The following is an 18,104-nucleotide window of genomic DNA, read 5'->3' as shown; positions in this document are numbered from 1 at the left end:
TGGAAGTGATTCTAGATGGGAATTGTAAAAATAATATAATCATTGTCGTGCTCAACTATATATCAGGCAAGCAATGTGGATTTTATAAAAAATGCAACAAATGATACAACGGAATTATTGTGCGGTTCATGGAAAAATACATATGAGGAACCATCTTGATAATTTGAACAAAATGAACGGCTTGTAGGATGAGGATTAAATACCATACTTTTGTGTGTACACCAGGATTTTTGTGTGTACACCAGGAAAAAGTTGTTTTGAATAGTGACGCGATAAAAATAGTGAGTAATATCTGATGCATTACATCGGAATTATCACGAAACATGTATAATTACCGATATTCAAATAAATAAGGCAGATTAATATCTTTCTAGATTTATGCTAAAAATATCGGGTTTTTGCTATACAAGGGTTTGCCGTCAAAGTACAAAAAAATTATTCGCCCGAAAAGGGACTTGAACCCTTGACCGTTGGATTAAAAGTCCAACGCTCTACCGACTGAGCTATCCGGGCACAGTTGAGGAGGGGTTGACTAAATCACTTCTGTTACAAACGGTACAGAACATGTTTTGAGTCATATGTTGTTTTTGTACACCATTAGAAATTATCGATTTTTTTTAACAGAGACGGTGGGTTATAACATTGGAGTTTTGAAATACGTTGCCTTATTATTACTTTACTACGTTGTTATGTTATACGTAGTTAGCAACGTATGTTATACGTAGTAAGCCACGGGTAAATTTAGTGGTATTAATTTACTTTGATTTGTAACATCAAACGTTGTCTAGATTTCAAGATATTTTGGTTTATGACGTTATTATCTGAGGGAAATTATGTTAAATATGTTGGTGATAGCAAACAATAATTCATTTTTTGTATGATTTAATGTTGTATATCAAAAAGTGCACCATTGCGATCTAACTTTGAGATGAGAAACTATGTTCTCTCCCTATAATGATTTGTACTTGCTCATGACTCGCAGGGGAGTCAAGGACTCCGTGGCGCAACGGTAGCGCGTCTGACTCCAGATCAGAAGGTTGCGTGTTCAAATCACGTCGGGGTCAAATATGATGTTGGGTAGTTTTTTTTCACTCGCTTGAACTATATCTTCTGAAAAACAATGATGCACCTTGTAAATAATGCTGAAAATATTATTTTATATTCGGTAATAACATTGAGTTACATGTAGCATGACTGATTAACATGTATAAAATCATATAATGTTAGTTTTATTTTATCAAACTTAAAATTATTTTATTATTTGATCATTATAGTATGAATGTATTAATTCGAAAACTAATTCAATAAAACTGAACTGAACGAAAATCAAATATTGCTGTTCTTCACAAAGAAACAGTATCTAGAGTTGTAGAAGGGAGAGCGAGAGAGGACTACTCTTAGCTCATCTGCTTATCTTGTTTTTGCTGCATAGATTTTCAGCTTTACATAACATTATGATATATGGCTACTATTATGAACAACTATGTTATTATTACACCGGTGCTATTAATTTGCCGTTAGAAACTAAACATAGCATAAAATACTTACAAAAAAGAAAAATAAATTTAATTGGCTCCAGAGAGGATCGAACTCACGACCTTCGCGTTATTAGCACGACGCTCTAACCAGCTGAGCTATGGAGCCTGTTAGAGACCAAGAGGTTACTTACAATTTTGGTTCTTGGCTGCCATAACATGATTTTAAGATTGATCCTTTTTGGCCTAAAAGATCTAATAAACCGAATGATAATTTCAAAACATAATCTAGGTATTTATCAACTAAATTGATCATATTGTTCAAATGCAGACACATTCAATAATTTATAATATTTATATCTCTCTAAATCATTGCATTACTAATATGTTTAATGCATAACTAAATGAGTATAGATGGAAACGAAAGGATCTTTTCTTTATCGAAAGGTTAAAAAACTTGGCTTTTAATCAAGCAAACAAGAGTTAGGTTGTACAAGAAGAAAACACGTGAAATAAACTAATCATGCTTTATAATTTGTTACATACATAACATAATAGCCTATAGTCTGCTTACTTGTTGAATGCTCGTCGATGATTGTCATATCATACATGATTTAAAAAGAAAATCATTTCAATGTACTTTTCTTCTCATCTTGACATAGATTCACGTCTGGTGTAGTTAGTAATATTTTTCTCACTCATTTGAACACCAGGTGTAATTGGTGAGAGAAAGAAAATCATTAACTGATTTTGTTTTCAAACGTTCGCGAGGAAGTGCTCCCACCTGCGTGGGATGAAAGGAACAGCCTGGCAAGCAGCAAGTAGCCCAGTTGGCTCTTGCATTTGGTGCTACTAACAAATAGACGCTGTCAGATCGCTTGTCAATCAGCGACACTGTTGAACGACACCACGGTCGATGGTTAAAAGCCGATGGTGTCCTCCTTTTGATAGTCCGAGAGCGTCTGCCAGGGATGTATGTGAGGATGAGCGTGGCACGTGTCGCGGATGATTTGAAATCTTTTTTCTGAACTCAATTTTGGTCCAGATTCTGAATATTCGTTATCTCTTTATCACTACCGTGAAGCAAATAATCAAATTAGATGACAGTATGTGAAATTGTTGAACAGCTACTTCACCGCCTACATGGATGAAGTTGTGTTTTCCACCGCCAGCTTTGGTTGTCAAAAACATCTTCACGCCTCCTGACGCAATGATGCAATTGTACGTATCCTTAAACCACGATACGTGTGTAATCAATTCGCTAGTTTCCTCCTGAACCGCAACCACAATATTCCACCTTCGTGCCGAACGCAACCAGCTCGTGGATCTGCTCACAGCCGTACCATCATGGCCGATTTTTTTTGTGCGTCGACCTGTCAGCGGTCCGACAGTTATGGCGGGTAAATAAACCACCCTTGGCGGATGTGTGCCCGTTTTCTACCATTATATGCCCCTTTTTTTGCTTCTGTTCGCAACTTGAGACCAACCCATCGAACGTCTGGGATCCATAAACGTCACGCGAACCGGTGTCGCGCTATCATTCATTGCATTTTCATCGTTTTCCACGATAGCGGCTCACTGCTTTCGGTGCGCGACACGCGGTCGAGCGCATGGTGGTTTTAGTACGCACGGCATTGTTTATACACACTCGCCGGGGGCTTTTCAGTGCGAGATGCTATGCCAGCAATGCGAACTATGCCCAGCAATGACTAATTGGCTGATGTTCACCCTGGCCGCGTAATCCTACGCTTGTCCCGCCTCGCAACACCAATCAGGATTCGTATCGGCTCGCCACTAGCATCACAAATCAAACCACCGGTTGGCTTTGTTCGATTTGTTTTATTTTTATTATTTTTTTTGACGTTTTGCTCCTCTTCATTCACCACTCTTGCGTGTGCGCTATTAAAATCGCGTTCTTTTCGCGGTTCTTCACAAGAGGAAACGCCCGGTTTCAGCCGGCGTAACGCGGGTTTTACGACTTCGAAGCGTTTCACGCGTGTGTTTATGACCCGTGCCATGAGGGAAGAGAACTGGCGCGTGCCCTTACCCATCATCAGCGCCATCAGCATTCGTTGGCCCGGTGCTTAGCGTTTTGTGTCCCTTGGGGGATTAATTTAGGAGCGATTAAAAACGCGACCGCATTGTTTTAATTGAACCATCAAAAGGTGAGCGCGAGCAAAAGCGAGCTGGGTGGAATCCTTCAAGAGTGGTCCACGTGATAAACATTCTTTTGTATCACTAAGTAGCTTTTTTTTGTAATTTATTGATGCATTAGGCTCCAACATTTATTTGAACCTCTGTCTAATTGAAGCATTTGCTACAACAATTTTGCATAAATAATCATAAAATATTTTCATTTCGGTGTCTATTGCTCTTTGTAAGAAATCATCACACAACCGTGGGGATAGCTTTAGATTAGTTCTTAATATATCTATTCTTCTTGACTCCTTTATCTTCATTTAATGGAAAAAATATCCCCATTTTCTTCCAACGACTCCCATCTCTAAATTTACAAGAAAAGAACTTGTGCTAGGAATTCGATTTACGCGGCCGTGCCGCACGACGGTGTAACTTTCCCAGAAACTCCCGCCGTTCGCATATTAAAATCGTATTTTCCACCCACCACGGTGCACAATGCACCGACGGCACAGGAATGCACCACGAACCGTGCCGCCCGGCGCAATCCCATCTCAGCGGATTTGAGCTCCCCGTGGGAGTGGGAGTTTTGGTGGTTTTTAAAAATAGTCCCCAGCCCACCGACGGGCACAACGGTTTTCCTTCGTAGGTTTTCCTTCGCTTTGAAATATTATTCCCATGTGGGTTTTTCGGGCGAGACGGGGGTGAATATTATCCGCTCGCGTTACCCGCGCAGCACGTTATGGATGGATTTCATTTCCCTTCGCGTCGTGGTCGTAATAAGGAATGTCGCCTGGCAGGAAGTCGAATAGGCACTGCCAGCGACTGCCCGGTGGATTTCGGCTCGGGTGGTAGCGTGAACTGGGCGGTTTCTGCTTGCTAGGTGGCCGTTCTTGATTGGTTTCTTTGGTTTGGGATTGATGAGGTTCGAGTCGGCGGTAGGTGAGCAAATGTTGAATACTTTTCTAGCCAGCTTTTAAATGATCAACCGCACACGAAGTTTGAAGGTGCAAATATTAACCATAATTCTAGAACTTCCATAATTTGATGACATCAATAATGCTTTGTTTTAGGCTCCTGCAACATTGAGTTTCGTGAATGGATAATATCCACCGATCGCTTAAACTATATTCAGGAAGCCGCCGATTATTCATATATGCCGTTTGTGAAGAATAGATTTAAGAAAATTCAAATAATATCGTGTATGAAGTATTGAATTCCAGCTAGTGAATGTCTTATATGTCCTTCATTATACGATTACGCGTCCTTTTTCTGATTCAGGCACATCGATGACAATCCAACAGGTTGTCTTTTAAGCACTTATCTCAAACGCCTGTTTCTTGACCATTTGACAGGAGGTTCGTTCGGAAAGATTTCCCCGCCATTGGGAAATGAAATTGTCAGAAAGTGATCCAAATCCAAGCCTGTAAGCACCGCATGGGCGTCTCGAAATGAATGGTCCTTTCCGCAGGTGGCCCAGTCGCGAAATTAGCTCCTTCACAGTGGGATCGTCGCCTTGGCGAGGTTCGAAATCAGGTCCTGTGACAAAGCCACCATCCTGCCAGTGTGCGAGCTCAGCCAGCAGCGAATGCGTCTGTTTGGTTGGCATACGATAAAAACACACAAACTCTGGGTCTATCTCCCTGATGCCGTCGGGAAACTCGAGGGAATCCTGCCGTGCGTATCACGGTGGGGTGACAATTTAATTAAAATACTGGCTGCATTTTTCCTCCCAATACGAGGCGGCAAAAAGGCCCACGCGGAAGTGCACCGTACCGTTTGTAAAGCGACCCCAGGTTGGGACCTGTGTCACGGTGGATGTATGGGCGATTGCGTTTGCATTCCTGCCATCAGTCTCACATCAGGTCGAGCTAAAGTCGGCTCGTCATCGAACCAGAAGAGTCGTACATCGGTTCACAGCGTCGAAGCCCACCCGATAGGCGGGGAAAATGTTTCATATAAATTTCTACACCCCTACTCGAACCAACAGCCAGCCAGCCAGTTCGTTCATCTACCCGTTCGAAAGCAAGCCACCATATTCGTCCGAACGATGCTGAGTGAATTACATGGCAACGCTTTTACACTAGCTAGGAAAGCAACCGGGAATGACCGGGCACCGGGAACTGGGAGAAAACTAAAACGAACAGTTGCAGAGCCATCATGCCTCAACAGAGGACTCCCCTGCTCGTGTCCTGGAGCGGCTTATTTTATTAGCTAGCCGAGCCTACTGGCGATTGATTTTTACGAGTACGCAAGTGGGCATGAGAGGGAAACGGTTGATTGAAGCAGTTAGTGTGGGGCACAATATCCGTAGAAGAGGTATCGCATCGCATCGTTAGCTACATATTTTTTGCATCTTTCTTTTTGGCGTTCCGTACCGGAAGGGCAACGCGTGTATGCAATTTAGATACCGGCTGATAAAACTGATGGGCTACTCGATTCGTATGAATTTATGACACATTGCAATTGCTATTCACAGTATGCTTACAAATTTTGAATTAATAAAAAAATGAATCAGAATAAAACATGTGAAACATATATACTTAGCAAACAAAGCACATTAAACGTTAAAAAATGCCCTTAAATATCAACTTTACAAAAAGGTGGTTTTGCATGTATTTTAGCAGTAAAAATGCAATGGTATTGGCAGCAAACATTGAATAGCATTTTCGTAAAAAAAAACAAGTGCTTGACTTAAATGAATGTGTTTTATTTCCTTTTTCCCATTTTTACCGGCACCTTCAAGTGCTATCGACTACAAATGAACCATACTGCTGTGGCACCAATCATATTAACATGCCGGAACGGTCACCCACAATCATTCAAAAGGTGGGGGGCATCAAACCCGACCCCACCCCCCCTCTCCCTCCACACACACATCCTCACCAGTGCCACCGAAAACAATAGCTGCCCGGCAATATTCGGAAAAAAAATAGTCATCATTTAGACTGACCGTGAGGTGATCAACGTTGACAACGGTGCTGACGGGATCGTGACGGCCATCGTGCTGGTTAATAAATTCATTAGACCTGTCCCTGCCGCAGGCCTTCACCCTCCCCCTCCAAAAATGTGAAAAACGTCACCACCGAATCGATTACACTGCCACCCGAAACACGAATGGAGTGAGATGTGGTGGAAAATTGGTCCAAAAGGTAGCGTGGGTGTACATATGCGTTTTTCTCGCTATTTCCTTTTATTAGCTTTTATTTTTTTTTTGGCAACCATTCAGTTCGCTGCTCCAGCATCGAGTTGGTTTCGATTATGAAACCAAATGCACCGTGGATGGTGGGACAAAACGCACCACCGCTACATTGTGGTGCCTGGTTTTTCAAACCCCCATCGGTACCACGGTGGCATTGCCTGCTACCCTGCACGATCGTCTGTTTCCGCTTTCCCGATTTTCCTACCAGGAGGGGTGAAATTTTCGACAACGTGTGCTCCAACTTCTATTCACCACTCGGTGGGGCTGGAATTATTGTTTAATTTACTGCCCCGGCCCGGGTCGAGCTGCCGGAGCTGGGCTATTTATAGTGCGCTTTTGTTTACGTGACATTCGCGTGGGTGGGGTTGGGGATTGCAGATGAAACGCCCACCACCAAACACGCCGCACATGCCGTCACGCGTGTCCCTAAGGGAGGGGGATGCAGAACGCTCCATGGTTTTTCCGAAAGCGAACAAAAACAACAACAATCCGGGAAAACCCCCGGAGTACTACCGGGAAATATGGCGAGCTCTCGTGCTGACGGTGAACGGGTGAGCAAACTTTGTATCTGCTGAATTTTTAATTGGGTCAGTTCGATCGGCCGCAACCCGCGGGCTGGGAATTGTTTCCGTTCCGGGTGGGATGCCGTGCGCTTGGTTTTCCACGGGGAAAAAGTTTTAGATGCCTCCGAGGCCACCGGACAAAAGTTCTCCCCTGTTCGGTTTCCGGCCATTTATGCGGTTGCAATTGTTGCGATTGGTGTGCGGTGGCGAATGGTTCGTTTTGCGAAATTGTTGGGACGTGTGTGTTAGCGGACATATTAGAGAACATGTGTAAGCTATCTAAAGGCACTTGGTTTTATAATGTTGGGCTCTATTTTGTTGTTAAGAAAATAGAGAGAAAATATAAAAAGCAAATAGGTTTGAGTATTTTTTAAAATTAATATAACATACCTACTGCATCATCAAATGAATGCTGATAGCAGTCCATTTGGGGTGCCTGAAAGCGGTATATTTCATGTATTGTTAGTAGAAGAAAAAAACACTTATCCAACCGTCTTCCGTTTCACAGCTCGCACACGGCTAATTAGCATACTGGACGATGCCTAACGATGGCTGTCATGCACTTAGCATCATTAGCCAATTGACATTTAGTAGCGCTTGACAAAGCCCGTCAAAGCCTCCGAGAGTGGTGCTGGCAATCGTAACGCAAACAGCTGTTTCTCGGCTTCCGATAAACGTCAAACGGTGGGCACACTCGGACTCGGTGTGACCGTCCAAGTTCAAGGTCTTTCCGGGGCGCCTCGCGAGCTTGATCAAGCGCAACCACTCACCAACTCGCGGGCAGAAGAGAACTCAAACTATCGCGCTATCTAACCGACACCTTGATGCGCGTTTGTCTAACCACCTGTTTGCTGAAGGTGTTGTGTGTGCACATTAGAAGGGCAGCAGAAACGTGAGCTGATGGGGTGGCTGGGTGGTACGCTGAACGAACGAACGAACGAACACTCTCTCAGGAAAACCCCCACTTCAGTTCGATAACCACATAAGACACGGTGCCGCTGGCGTAGAGCGCATTTATAGGGGTGCACGATCATGCGATCGAAACTTCATCCCCTTCCTGATCATCCGCGGATCTGTGGGGTGGGAAAGGACATTATGTTGACGGTGGTTTTAGATCGCATCTTAGGGGTGGTGTGATGAGCTCATTCGAATAAAAAATAAATGGATAATACAAACTTGCTATCTTTGATACCTCTGGCGCAGGAGCAGAGGCGTCAAAGTGTTAAAAATACGTGTTTTTTAAAGGTTTTCTTGATCACTTTGCGCCCGAATTCATTCTTCGATATTGCAAGGAACCGTACTATTTACAGTGTTGATTTTTTAGATTAATGCTTAATTTAGATTCTAGTGACTGACGAAAATTTCCTTCGCACTTGGTTAGCATAAATGTACTTCCAAATATAATTTAGGTGCATAAACTGCCTACATTGGGTGTCTCTGATACTCTTTCATTGGGATATTTATCATAAAATGCACAATCAAATTTTTAAATTGTGCAATCAATGACTTCAACTACAAGCACAGCAAAGTGAGTAGGTTTGACTTCTCTGTGTCTAATTTTTGTTTTGTTTTTAAAACCCCACTGCCCGCTAGCCCTCGCAGTCCCACGTAGGGATGTTTAGCTTTGTTGCATGAGCTCACCTTTAACAACGCATATTACACGTTGATTGCACGGCGATGAGTCAAAATCAACCCCACCCGACAATGAACGACACTTGCGTGTGTGTGTGGTGGTTTTTCTCATCGAAGAATCCACTCCCAAACTCCCTTTCGTTGTGGGTCACAACCTTTTATTCAACGCTGCCCTTCACGACGTTGGCGTTGATGCAGATGAGGCTGATGGTGATATGGCAAGGGGTTTACTAGCGCGCCTGTTACAACATACACCACGTGTCGTATCATGCATCGATCGATGTAAGGGCTCCAAAGAAGGCGCACAACAATATTGATCTCAGCAACCGAGACCTTGGACCTCCGGCAAATCGTCGCTAACATCTTGGCTGACGATCGTTCACAAAAAATCTGGCCAGCGGTTTTATTGCAGCACGTGATAATCGGCAGCAATTTCAGATAAACCGCGCGTTAAGGCTTCTCCTGCGAAGGCAAGTGCGCCAACATTTCCGAGTGGTCGAAATACCAACGAACGGTGTTAATTACATCGTAAGCCACCCCTGCCAGGGATGTGGAAAAAGAAAAAAAGGCTCACCCTTGTGTACGGCTGGAATTGATTTTCGTGCGCCCCTGTCGGATGGTGTCGGAGCCTTTTTTTTTTGTTTTCGTGTCCTTGCACAGACAGCCGGAAAAGTGTGTCAGCTTGCGCAGCAGTGCGCAAGGTGTGTGTGTAAGGATTCCTCCCTCCGGCAGACGTAATTGGGCACCGGATTTGCTGTCCCTGTTCGGTTCCTCTTCTCCGCCATGGGCGCAAGGACGGAAAAGGAACACAAAACAACGCGTGTGTTGAAGCAAAATGGAGCATACCGAACGGCAGAAGGACACGTCCGAATGGTTGTTGGCGTCCGTCTAGCCGGTTTTTAGAGGCAGGTCCGGTCTCGGTAACACCGAGACGCAGGTTAGCGCACGCACCGGTCGCTTCCACGCACACCAGAAAGAGGCCGCACAGGTAGCGAGCGCGCCGTGCGTGTGCGTATCTCGCGCGGGCATTTGTTTTTGTTGCCAACGCACAACATATGCTGCGAAGTGTGTGCGTACAGTCGGTTTTACTCCCTACAAACCACGCGTCCTCCCGGCATGTCAGTGCTTGCTTGGATTTTAACGTTCTAAAACGCGTACGAATGGTGTGTGTAGCTTGTGACAGTAGCTGTCAATGGGGGGTTTTCTCGCGTGCGGTGGAAAACCACCACCGACTCTGGGTCGGTGGGAACGGATGCGTCGTGACGTGAGCGAGCGAGATGGCACTAGCGCTTTTCGCCGTTTGTTTGTGTTCGCCCTTTTTTTTCCCTTTTCCGTGGCTTCTTCTCCGCCGCGTAGTGTGTTGTGTTGATTTTATTTGCTGCTTTCCTACACTGCGGTGGTGTTTGTGGACCATGGGCGCTTTGCTTTGCGCAATCGAATCGATTAAGCGCGCGCCTGTACACCGAAAATCCAACACCAGCATCACAGCACGCCACCAGCGGGCGTAGTGCGAAGCTTCGACTACAGCATATGAAGGGTGCCGGTGGATGCATTTGGGTATATCGGCGCAGCGGTGTAGGATAGGCGCACCGGGGATGCGGTTCACTCACACACGCCCGCGCACACCGCACAGGGTGACTCTCGAGCGGTGAGCGGTGTAAATAATAAGCAACAACAAAAAGAGCAAACTCACTGCCGCTGCACGAAACTCAAGCAGGCTTCGTTTGGGTGTGTGGTGCTGTATGTGGATGGGTTTCGTCGCAGCGCTAACCCGTCTGTCGCCGTCCCCCGGACGGTCCCTTGTTCCACGTGCGCGCGTGTGTAGAGGGTTTTGGTTGTCAAGCAGAAGGCGCGCGAGAGAGGGAGGCAGTGCGAGTGAAGGCACGCGCAAGGGAGAGCGAGACCGCACGCCGGTAGAAAGGGAGAGCCGGCTTTTTTATGACGGTGGCCGCGGTTTCGGCCATCTCGCTCGCCGTCAGTCTCGAAGCAGAACCACCCGAGAGTCACCGCTGCTGCGTTTTTCCATGGGCATTAGTGGATTTTGTCGTTTGGCGATCGTCGCGCTGGTGTCTTTTATAGAGTGTGAAAAGCCTCCTCTTTCTTTTGGCAAGTAGCGTACTAACGCGTGCGCGTAAACATACCGTTCGTTTGTTCGTTCGTACTCGCGATCGCGCAATTACGCCCTTTTTGTCGGTGTATTTGCGGGCAAGTCAAAGAGTCCAGTGACTAGAGAAGCGCGCGAATAATTCGCGCAGCGGTTCGCGCATTCCTACGTGCGGAAAAGTGCGTGCGCGCGCGTTTGTGCGTGTTTGTGGAGTGTAGGTGGTCCGGACCGAGCGTTTGTGTGAAACCGTGTGTGCTTGAACTACGGCGCTGCATTATTAAGCTGACGATCCCCGTCGTATGTCAGATGCCAGCATTCTAGATCCTGGCGTGTGAGCCGTGCAAGCGAGACAGCAGGCACAACCATCGCGCGCACGTGCGTTCTCGCTTGCTCGACCGGATACGCGCAACCCGTCGGGGTTGCATTGCGCGTATTGCATCGCGGGAGGGTGTTTTTATGACGGGTGCACGAAAATTGTGTATAGCTCTCCCTCGGTTTTTTTTCTCTCCGTTTTTCCCGTTTTTCCCGCTTCCCGGCCAGATGAATGAAGTGCGCCCACTGTGTTCCTGATCGTCTGAGGCCTGTTTTGAAACGCCATCCGCGGCAAAGCAAGCTTAGTTTCCTGCAATCACACGTAGCCGCACGATCACTGCAGCTCTCTGGCTTCTGGCCGTACAACAAACGCGAACGTGGTGTAGTGTTTGGATTCGCACCACCAGCGAGCGTCATTCGTGTAGTGGTGGTTTTCCACCCCCACCCCCAGATTACATCCCAAATCTCGCGCACCGCTGCGGGCAATAGTGCGGGTGCGATTTGGGCGAAATTTGTGAAATATTCGTGGGGGCGGCTTGTGTCGGATAGAGGAACCATTGCGATCAGTGTGACCTAACCAACACACCGTCGATCGCACGAGATCAGTGATCTCAGCACCTCGCACACCGTGACGTGCGGCGGAGATCCAGGCGTGATCTTTCCGACCAGGTGTGTCGCTCGGTACAAGCGGTTCGCGAACGTGCGCAACTCACTCAAACGATCGGTGTTGGTGGTGATCATTGTGGTGGCTAGAACCGCGTGTTCAGTACTCTACACCCGCGTCCAAGTGGTAAGCCGCCAAACGTGCGATCCGAACGAAAGTGCCAACGACGAGACGGCCAACCTGCCAGTCAGCCAGCCAGCCGGCCCGTCGAAAGGTGATTGCGTTTTTTCCTCCTGTCTGACAGGTGTCAAAAAGTGACAGTGTGAGAAGGATCTTAGCGTGCTGCGATTAGAAAAAAAAACGGCCGCGGAAACAGGTTGAGCCAGGAAGAAGACGAAGAGAGAGAGAGAGAGAGAGAGAGAGAGAGAAAAAGAAAAAAAGTCGAAGGCATAAACAAACAGCAACCGATCGATTGCCGGTGTTGTGTGATCCTGACGCGAGTGAGCGGACGAGTATCGGGCTATCCTTTACCCATTTTTGTTCAAGTAAGTTGTTTTTTTTTTGTTACGTTTTATTTCGTTTTCCCCTCCAACCTTACAAGTCCTTTTACCTATTTTCCTACTTGCATTTGCATATTTGTTTTTCCTTTTCATACGCACGTTATGTTGGCACACAGCTAGATAAGTGCCGTATCACTTTTTTCCTTTGTTTGTTTCAAAGCCTGCTCGTGTTTCCATCTCAACATTTTACTTATCTTCCTTTTGGCGTTTAGAGGGCTGCTCTTTCAAACGATTCCGTTTCACGCTATCAAATGTTTTTCCCTTCCCAGTAGCTGCAGCGTATTTTCCTTCCAATCATAACAGTAGTGTGCTCTGTGCCCAGTTTCCGTCTTTTCCCACTATCAACGGTTAAAAACCGGTCGCTACCACCCAACATCTCAATGGTCGCATTTGTTGTAATGTTAATTTTATGACAGCCGCCCCGTTGCTGCACCAACTCACGCACTGGTCGTTCTTGCCTTCCTGCTTCTATTTTTTTTAATTAATTCATCACAAAACGCATCACTCGCTCTCTTCCTGTGCCTCGTTCTGCTAACAGAACGACGATTTAACGTTTGTGTATTCTTCTTGTGTGTGCTGTGTTTGTTTTCCACTCATGGTACAACCTGTCCTATCTGCACCAACCTTTCATTAGCAACTTTTAGCAACACCGGCGTGGCGTACCTTTCATTTGTCTATCGTTTTGGCGTGCTTTTTTGTCGTCTACCCGCGTAATCATTGTTTCATACTATACTTGCGCTGCAATTTCTGCCGGCCATTTCATATTTCATTTAATAAGTCTCGCCTCTAGTGCTTGCGCTCTCTTATTTTACGCTCTTTTTGTCCAACGAATGATGTTTTGTTTCCTTGCGTGCGTACAATGCTTTCCTTCGTTTCGCGCGCAAGGATGTAAGGGAGTCTGAGGCAGGCAAGAAACGCTGCGTCGCTACTTCCGGTCTCGGTGCTTGCCGGACTCGAGCGGTGAAAAATTACCTGCACACTTTATAGTTTTTTAATTTTCCCATCTGCCTCGAAAACCGCCCACAACGTCACTGCGTTCTTGCCGCTGCTTCCGGTCACCGAACGGTGCCCAGCAGGCGGGCAGTTTTTCTTCTTTCCGGAATCGTTTTTTTTTCCCGTTTTCGCTGAGGAAGAGGCACCCTGCAAGGTACACCTGCAGCCTCATGCACTTGACCGGTTAATAAGCGAAATCCGGAGAAGAAATGAGCAACCGACGGAGGAGAAATCACAAATCCGCATCTCAGCTACATGGTGGCGGAAAGTTCTTGTTTGAAAGGAGAGAAGCAAAAAAACATGACTAAACTTTCCTTCCACCGAGGACAATACGGATGGTTTTTGTTTTCCATCTCGCCATTTTCTCATTGCAATTCCATTTCGCAATTCCGTGCATTTCCCGTCGTGTGCTCGTGGGGAGGTGGTTTATGTCCATTTGATCGCTTCATTTGCCGTTTTGCGTAACTTGAAAGAGAGTGGACCTTGCACCTAAATGCAGCGCCAAACTGTGACCGACCCTGGGAGACGATTTTCTTTGCATTTTATTCCCGAACCAAACCCTCATTCCCTCATTGCTCGGCGCAACCACTTGATGAAGCGCCCAACAACAGGTTGATAACGGCTCGCGCCCCGATGGGTGGTTTAAAACGCGAGGAGAAAACTTTTCCTTTGCGTTCGTATGTTCATTTATCTTTGTCCACCCCATGCCCGCCCATTTTTGTGCCTTCTCTGACCCAACCCGGGAAGGATACGCTGCAATCTGATGGTTTGCCTTTCCTTCGCCAACCGGAACTCCCTTTCGTGTGGCAGGATGACAACCTTCCGCCTCCTTTTGCCTAGCGGACCTGCAAGAAGAAGCAGAAACGATTAATTATCGTGCCGGTGAAAATGTCGGAAAATCTGGCGGAAAAACAAGCGGAAGGCGGAACCACGGAGCGGTGGGACGGAACTGAGTTGTCAACTTGAGCATGATTGTTTTGCTAGCAAAGCGCCGGAGGAAAATGCTCTCAAACCCACCTCTCTTAACGTGGGAGGGGGGCTTACTTTTCTTATTAAAAATTCACCCGCTCCTCGTGCCCCTACCTCTCACCAGGCGAGGCACCGTTCACGGGAATGAAAGGAGGTGGTACGGTGGTGTTAGCGTGATTGGAAACCATTTTCACTCGCGTGGGGGTGGAACGCAACTGAACCCGCTTGTCAGTGGTAACCATTTCACTCACTTACGCCCTTTTCCACGCGGAGGCCATTAGCGAAACGCGCACCGGCTGGTTGGTGGAAATTTTGAAGGACGAACAAAAACTACATTTGTCCCTTTTGCCTCCCACCGGTGCGTGAGTATGTGCGATGATAATTGACACACATGTTGCTGCAGTGTTCGTGGAAAATCGCTCCCTTTTTTTTTGGCGCCGAAAGCGACAACTTAACAGCAGGAGGGACAGACCACAGAGCGGTCGAAATGCTCACGTGGATTTGGAAGTGGTTCCCTCCCCCCCGGCGAGAGGTGATTCATTTTTAATGCAATCGACTGGGAAATCCAATTAGTGCTGCTACTCACGAGGAGGCAGCAAAAGCTCACCCAAAATGCGGCACGCAATAAAATACCGCCGTATTCGCGCGAACATCAGTCAATCGATAATGGTTTCGAAAACTTGCGCTGGCAGTTGTAGGTAATTTGAATGAAAGCCAAACAAAAAAGAAAACACACCTAAATCTTGATCACACGCGAACGCGAAACTTTTCCAGCGTTCACGTGCAAGATTAGGTCCTCAATCGTTCCATTTCACATCACATCGCCTCGCTCACTGTCCTGCCAGGGATTATCCGCCATATCATCCGCTTTTCGCTCTGAAGCGGTGCACTGCCGGCTCAAGTTTTCCGGAAGACTTAATTTTGCCCGCTCGTCGCCGGCTGCCGGTTGGCTCGTGGCTTGGTTTTTGCAGCATAAACGAGCGAAATCTACCAGCAGCTGGTCCGTATCACACGCGGCGGCCCTGCTCGGCCAGCTGCCTGGTCCCTAAAATGCTCCACTGTGACCGATACCAGTATATTGACTGTTTGACTTGTGCTGGAAGGGATGAGAGTAGAGTGCGGTGCTCCATAACGGGCCAGCGAGCGCACATATCGATGGTGACGTTCGTTTTGCTAGCGTCATGCATAAAATATAGCCGATTAAGGGTAAATATTTAGATAGCCATGTCCCCCCTCCCTCATCCTGTCCGTTTTCTGCCGTGTCAGGGCACCTTCACAAGCGGCGGACATGGATGGTCGTGTAGGGGCCGTGTGCTGTGCACAATTACGGTGCAGCAATCGCAATCGCTCTCGCGAGTATTGCTCTAATCCCCTTCCCGAGGCCATCACGGGGCAGTGAGTTCCTGTGTGTGGCTGTGTGTGCTGGAAGAAGGGATGTAATTCTATGCGAGGTGACATTTTGTGTATACGTTTTTTTTTATCCAGACCCCCCTATATTTTCCGAACAAACCCGCTGCTGTAAGGTGGGAGTTTTTTTTTCAACCACAACCTCGAATTTGGACATCAAAATTTCACGTCCGCATGGCTCGGGGACCTTTGGTTTGACCAAGAAGAACGTCGTCGCCCGAGGAGCTCGAGACATTCCAATTTTCCGTTGTTTTTTTTGGCAGTTATTGTTTGCTGTAAAATAAACTCGCCCTACTGCGCCTCAACCTGTCAGCCTCCGGGGGCGGCAAAAAATGCGTATCGAACGGTGGAAAATCCATTCTGGTGGGTGTCCAGGTTCACGCTTTGTTTACATACGACGCCCCCTTCGCACCCGGGTAGGGGCTGGTTGCGTAGGAAGGGTGTATAAATTTCTCCATTGTAGCAGCAGCAGCGTCCTGGCAATTGCCGCGGCAATCGTGCATAAATCAAAAGGCCGTTGTTGTTACGATCCACTGGGTGGTGTGGAGGCCGTTTAGCGCAAGGTTGATGGCGTTTTTTTTTCCTTTCTGCTTTCCTACTAGCCTTGTTCTAAGGTGGAGGAGGAACGTTCGCTTGCTAGGACGATGCGCGCATATGTTTATCCGGGGCCAGGGGATGAGCATTTTTCTATTCACTCCCTCCCAGCGCTACTTCGAACGGGGGCAGAGCCGTCCGTGCGGTAAACAATTATAATACATTAGCCCAACCGCACACCGGGTGGCAGATAAGTTTAGGATTTTGCTCGCTGTTTTTTTTTTTCATTCGTCACCTTTTTACCACCTTCGAGCCAACGGGGGTGTCTTTTTGGGTGGTGGGTGGAGCGATTTGTGTTGTTTGTACGAGCATTGAATAATGTTTGTTAGGAGAAAAATCGGGGAAAAAAAAAGAGCTGTGATCAAGGCCAAGGCTTCTTGGTGCGCGCGAGTTGGCGCTGGGAGTGTAGTTAGTTGATGGCTAAACGATGAAATAGATATGGCGCGGGTGTTGGCATGTTGGAATTTTTCTGGTTTTATTACTTTACCCTCGGCACTCACTGTTGATGTGTTTGCCGGTTCGAGAACTAACGAAACGTGCTGGGAGCTGCGGGAACTGCAGATGAGCTGAGCAACGACCGCTATTCTGGCCGTTCGAGACCCTGTGGAGATTACTCATTGTGTGCGTAACGCGAGAGTTGGTCGGTGTAATGAGGAATCGATTTTTCCTTTCGCATATACTATTGGTTTATCGATAAAGTACGCCATACGCCGAACGAAGAAGCAGTCGGGAAATGCGTTGGAATGAAGCCGTATGGTGGGCTCGCAATGGAATTGGTTTCTACCCATGAAAATGGTGAAAAGTACGCACTGGAATGAAGGTAGTGAAATTGATATAGTGTAAATCTATCCCTATCAAAACTATCTTTTAATAAATCGCTGAGCTACAATGAACAGGAGTTGTCTGAAAAGGAAGGTATTTCAGTGCTGAATATAGCATATAAAATCGCATGTGATAATAAACTGCAATTGTTATTCTAGGAGGATTGTTTGTGAGGATTGCAAACGGAGCAACATTCCAGCATAGTTCTTTCGTCTACAGCAAAAGAATTTTTTTTTCTTCTGGTAACTGCTTTGTGCGTGTGAAACTTCCATTTAAGATGGACATGTTAAACGTTTCGTGCTGGATGGAGGCGCGTGTTATGATACACACAAAATTAACCGCCTACTGTTACTTATTCAGACAAAAATTCAAGAGAATTGATGTCAAGTAGGCTTGTCAATGGCAGCTTTTCTGAGAAACGTTTCATCTTTGCACGGACATTTAGCATGCTTGGATGCTGTGGTATTTGGTAGAATCAAATTTCGTTGTACCACATCGTATGAAGTTGGTGCAGGTGTGACTATTTCGTATTCTTAAGGCTTACAATAATGTGTATTGTGAAGCCACTTGTGTCTTTGCTTCAATACATTATTGCAAAATCACATCTCGTGTAGTTGTTAAAGGACTAACGCAACTTAGATCTAGTTGATGTGATGTGTTTCACTACGAGCTGATATAAAATTCATGCAGTTGATGAAAATTGTTGGTTTACGCTTATTATTAAATTTTTA

The 18,104-nt window shown here is 46.4% G+C and overlaps 1 long non-coding RNA gene and 3 other non-coding genes across 4 annotated transcripts in view; 2 read left to right on the top strand and 2 right to left on the bottom strand.

Moving 5' to 3' along the window:
* Window positions 1-18,104, top strand: part of LOC128721713 (uncharacterized) — an 85,540-nt gene that overhangs the window by 23,564 nt on the left and 43,872 nt on the right. The window lies entirely within an intron of this gene.
* Trnak-uuu (transfer RNA lysine (anticodon UUU)) lies at window positions 441-513 on the bottom strand. The gene has a single exon. It is a non-coding gene; the product is annotated as a tRNA-Lys (tRNA).
* On the top strand, window positions 993-1,064 carry Trnaw-cca (transfer RNA tryptophan (anticodon CCA)). Its single transcript has one exon. It is a non-coding gene; the product is annotated as a tRNA-Trp (tRNA).
* Window positions 1,571-1,644, bottom strand: Trnai-aau (transfer RNA isoleucine (anticodon AAU)). Its single transcript has one exon. It is a non-coding gene; the product is annotated as a tRNA-Ile (tRNA).

Source organism: Anopheles nili, chromosome 2 (assembly GCF_943737925.1).
Source record: "Anopheles nili chromosome 2, idAnoNiliSN_F5_01, whole genome shotgun sequence".
NCBI lineage: Eukaryota > Metazoa > Arthropoda > Insecta > Diptera > Culicidae > Anopheles > Anopheles nili.
This window is presented reverse-complemented; position numbering and strand designations above follow the sequence as displayed.